The 5,000-nt window shown below is 31.7% G+C and overlaps 1 protein-coding gene and 1 long non-coding RNA gene across 4 annotated transcripts in view; one reads left to right on the top strand and one right to left on the bottom strand.

The window, feature by feature from the left end:
* Nucleotides 1-5,000, bottom strand: part of LOC122631056 (serine/threonine-protein phosphatase 2A 56 kDa regulatory subunit epsilon isoform) — a 28,830-nt gene that overhangs the window by 21,465 nt on the left and 2,365 nt on the right. The gene's annotated exons all lie outside the window — the stretch shown is intronic.
* LOC122631063 lies at nucleotides 1,390-1,939 on the top strand. 2 transcript variants are annotated; one of them, XR_006327607.1, is made up of 2 exons: nucleotides 1,390-1,716; nucleotides 1,813-1,939. It is a non-coding gene; the product is annotated as an uncharacterized LOC122631063 (long non-coding RNA). The 2 variants fall into 2 exon arrangements; XR_006327608.1 differs by having other exon boundaries at nucleotides 1,801-1,939.

Here is a 5,000-nt window from a genome sequence, read left to right as displayed (position 1 = left end):
TCTAACGACAACGACAATGATGATATATGTTTGACGAGAAAAAACAGAACGAAAGAAAAAGAAAAAGACAAACGAATGAAACTTTTAGAAATTATTAGGTCGTTTCTTGTATGAAGTGTTTTTAATATATATTACGATTTTATAATATATAAATATAATACGAAAATTCGCGAGCGCCTGTGCAAAGAAGAAGAAGACATACATGTACGTATATACATAAACGGTGTAACACAAACCTAACGATCTCTAATATTTCTAGCGATTCATTCATCTCTTACGAATTTCTCGTTTGTTTCAAATAATGATCAAGGACGATTGACCGACCGGTTACGTTGGACCGTAAATCGCATTGAGATTGTTTATATACGTATAGAAGCTCTTACGGATAGTAGAAAGTTAGGCGAGAAAATCCGATCGATCCTGATTGAGAGACCGATGATGTGAAATAATCAAACCTCTAAACGCGTCAGAGATCATACGTATGTTTTATGTGTGTATGTGTGTACGTCGATAGCAGAGATTTCGGCGTGCCGTCACGTTCGTGAAAAACATGTAAGAGAACGTGCGAAAGATTAAAATTTGTTACATAAAAAAGAAAAAAAGAAATAAATAAAAACGAAAATGACACACACATGCAACATTACGCGATCAATCCCTATTTTTTTTTTTTTTTTTTTTTTATTTATTTATTTAAACGATTTCAAAATTTCCGCCCAAACATGGCGAACAAACAATGGCGTACGAAAACAAAAACAACAGAGATATTTTTTGTAACCTTCTCGTTTTTAAAATCGTATCCGATTTTTTCTTTATGACCGAAGTTTCTCTATGACCTGTTTAACTATTCTACTTTTTTTTTTCCTTTTTCCTTATTTTTTTTTTTTTACGACACGCGATTTATCAAGATTTACCGTCGACAGTTTATTTCACCGATCGAGTTCGATGTCATGCCATGTGTGGTCGATGACATTGCAATTTTTTGTGTCTTTCTTCTTTTTTTCATACGGCTTTCAGTCGAATTTCTTTGTTCGTCGCGTATCGAATGAACGCGATTGTCACGTGTACCAGAGATTGGATCGAAGCTTATTATTTCAAAAGCTTGCAAAAAAAAAGAGAGAGAGAGAGAGAGAGAGAAAAAGAGAGCGATGAAAACGAAGAATCATTATTGTTGAAAAAGTTACAATCCGAAATTAATGGATTAACTAGGAGCTAACGAGCTTTAGCAGCATCATCTGCACTTGCTTGTAAAATTTAATATAGGCTCTATCGAAGGTTCTTATCGATCTGACGTTTACACCGAGTGTCGTTAATTAAAAATCGAGTATCATGTATATGCATATGCATATACATATACATATATACATATATTAGAGTATATACAAAGTCAGAAATGTCGTTTAAATAAATTCGTTATATATCCAGGTATAATCCAATAATTCACCATTACTCGATATTCATCGAATTAATGAAAATCCATCGTTACTCGATAATTCATTGGACAATATGGCGAGGTGGATCGAAAAAAAAGAAAAAGAAAAAAAAAAGAAGCTTTCAAGAATTCACTGTACATCGATTACCATGGAAAAACTAAGAAACTTTCCGATTAAATCTCTAAAATATTATTCGTAATCGAGTATCGTGATAATGGTTGAAGATCGTATAAAAGATATACGTTTAACTGCAGTGTCGCTATGCGTTGATTCAGAAAATTTTCAAGTAAGTACTTTGGCTTCGGATCGTGAGCCACCGTGAAATGTGGGCAGACATCATCGAGCATACACCTACGTGTTTCTAAATAAGGTTTATTCGTAGGTTGGCCTCGCCGTAACGCAAAGAAGAGAAGGAAAATATTCCCCTCGTGTGGATCTTCCTCGTTCAAAAGCAACCTGACTGACAGTGGCTTATCGAGATGAAAATATCTCTACGCGAATGATTAAAAGAAAGAAAAAGAGAGATAAATGGAAAGGGGAAAAATATATTAGCGATGAAGCACACAAACTTACGATAAATCTCAAAGTTCAAAAATCGTTATTTTTATCGATAAAAATCTGCATTAATTATAATTAAAATAGAAGGAAAACAGCAACGAAACACAAACGTACGATAGATTCAAAGTTCAAAAATCGTTATATCTAGCGATAAAGATCTACGCAAAAATTATAATCGTTATTAAATATTACGACCTTGACACTCGTTCCTCCTATTTAAGAACATTCCGTCGAAAGTAATACAAATCACGTTACTCATAGAGGAACGTTTAAAAATGGTGGGCGTAGTAGTACATTCGAAAATTGACCAATCATCGTCGGTATAGCATTCTTAGACGAGAGCGAATAAATTCAAAGATAATTCTTTGCCGAGAAATGACGAAAAAAAGAAAAAAAAAAAAAACATCGAGAGAGTCACGTGACAGAACATTTAACACGCAAATATGTGTTTACGATAAAGATCGCGTAAGTAAGCTTACAAATTTATTTACCTTCGCGAAGAGTTGTATTGCTCACTGCTTGAAGGGATTTGGATTGTATAGCACACGCAAAAAAGTAATTAATTACGAATCGATCGGTAAAATAATACGCGTAAACAACGATCAAGAGCGTGGTACGCACGTGCGTGTACGCATAGGTTATGTGTCGGCAACGTAGACCTAGGGGAAGGTAAGCAAAAGCGATGAAAGGAGGAATGGAAGGGGGAGGAGAGTAGTGAAGGAAGTAGGTGGGAGGGAGAGCGAAGACCACTGCCGTTTTATTGGCAGAGGTGAACGACTGCAAGGTGGACGCTTGTATTTCGCGTAACCGTTCATCGTTCGAACAAACTCTAAGTTTCTAGGTCAAAGCGACGACGACTTTCGTATGTACTGCCTACCCTAAAAATCTGCTACTTAGAAATAAAGGAATAAAGAAAAAGAAGAAAAGTTGGGTGGGCACTGTACTCGTTAGACAATGAGAGACCGCAATAATGAGTTAACCGCTCATTAAAGTGATTAACCGTTCAATGATGCGAACATGCGATGATGATGAATGCGAACGATCGAGAAATAAGTTTCTAAAGAAAGGAAGATGCTTTTGGCAATCGTTAATTTCATCCTCTATTTTAAGTTCTCTCCGAAATTCCTCTGGTGCCATAATTATAGTCGAAATATACTAATGCCAAATTCAATGTTGTCTACTTTGCTACTTTTAATGGTTTGCTATCATGTGTAACGAAGAGAAAGATGTGAGAATATGTTGTGAATACAGATTCCTTTCTACATTCATTATTCTTCTAGAATCATTTGTTAATTCTTCTTTTGAATTATATTTCACGATCAGATAACTTTAAAACAATTAATGACCAAGATTAGGTAACACAATTCAAGGTTATTATGTGGTAAATCATACTATGTTTCACATTATATAAGAGCGATGTTCATATGTCTGTAAACTTCTCTTAATTTTAATTAATTCCTATTAATTTTTATTTTACAAACCACACACTGAATGTAATACATTGTATACAATGAGAATTGTAATAGCATGCATTGGAATATTTATTTTTCTAAGATTCTTTTGTCCTATATTTTATGATATTTCCTTCTAAAAAGATACTGTATAATCTTTTAATCAAGAGTATAGTTCTCAACTTGCTTAAACATTGCATCTTTATTACGTGTCATAAAATAACAATGATTAAGAATTATATGTTTGTTCTTCTAATTAAGATATTTTCATTGGTTATTTAAATTCAAAGTTCTGTGACATATTCATTTTATCTTATGTTCATAAATGTATTTTTATCATAGAATTATATTTTAATACATGTAATTATTACGATTATACAATGATATTTCTTTTATAAAATAAGACTAAAGGAATAACATAAAATATGTTCAAAGAGAAACTGAAGAAAAAATGGAAGACGTAATCCTTACGTTATAATCATGAATTATACATAACATTCGACAGTTTCAAAAGAAATCTATTCTTAAGAACTTTTTTTGGATCTATAATTTTTTATATTCATTACATGACCATATTTTTTTACATAATGTTGCTTCTATTATTTCTAACAGACTATATCAAGCAATCATTAAAGATAGTAAGTTAATATATTTTTATAAAGACTATATAAAAATATATATAATAAATAAATAAATATATCTTGCGTACATTTTTGATACCGAGTATCATAACATTCCGATTATTTCTCGAAGAAAGACAAAAATTCTACATAGAATTGATACTTGCACGACTAAAAACTAACCGTATTTCCATACAATTTATCGATATTAATTACCTAATGTAATGTTAAATATTCGTAATTTTAGTTTCCGATTAATCGTGATGCAATTTTATCTAATTAATAAAGTTTTCTACACGAAAATTAACGTCTAATACGGATTTTCCTACAGCGACAATTTTGAGGTTATCTTGCACCAACCATCATAGCAGAAAGAAGTCACTTGTGAGTTAGATAAATTATATTTTGTTGTGTGCTATATATAAATACAAAATAAAGTTTAGGATATGATACTAGTGTTTATAATAATAAATGTAGTTAATGAAATTACTAAACGTTATCATGAATTGTAACTATTATTGTATTAGAGTTTGCGACAAGATATAAAATATCAATAGATTCATTAAATGATTATCTGTCTAATAAAAGATGATTAATGTGTTTTGAAACGGAGCACAATCCTTATCTATAATGTAAAAGATAGAACAAGCTTATAAGATTCCTAGAGTCGACCTAAAAAGTTATAGGACTTAATTAGGTGTTGGTAAATTTCAAATAAATAGAAATACTCTAACGTGATCCTACGTTGATTAAACAAGTATCTAACAACACCAATGGCAATAATACAACTACAAGATTCTCTATTCATATAATATTCTATTACTTGTTTAATACGAACATGGAATCCATTACCGCACAAATACTTCCTACAAGGTACGACGATAAAACTCTCACTTCTTAATATCTTCTAAAATCCTAAACGCTACATGGAAATAGGAATG

The sequence above is a fragment of the Vespula pensylvanica genome, chromosome 8 (assembly GCF_014466175.1).
Source record: "Vespula pensylvanica isolate Volc-1 chromosome 8, ASM1446617v1, whole genome shotgun sequence".
In the NCBI taxonomy this organism is placed as follows: domain Eukaryota; kingdom Metazoa; phylum Arthropoda; class Insecta; order Hymenoptera; family Vespidae; genus Vespula; species Vespula pensylvanica.
This window is presented reverse-complemented; position numbering and strand designations above follow the sequence as displayed.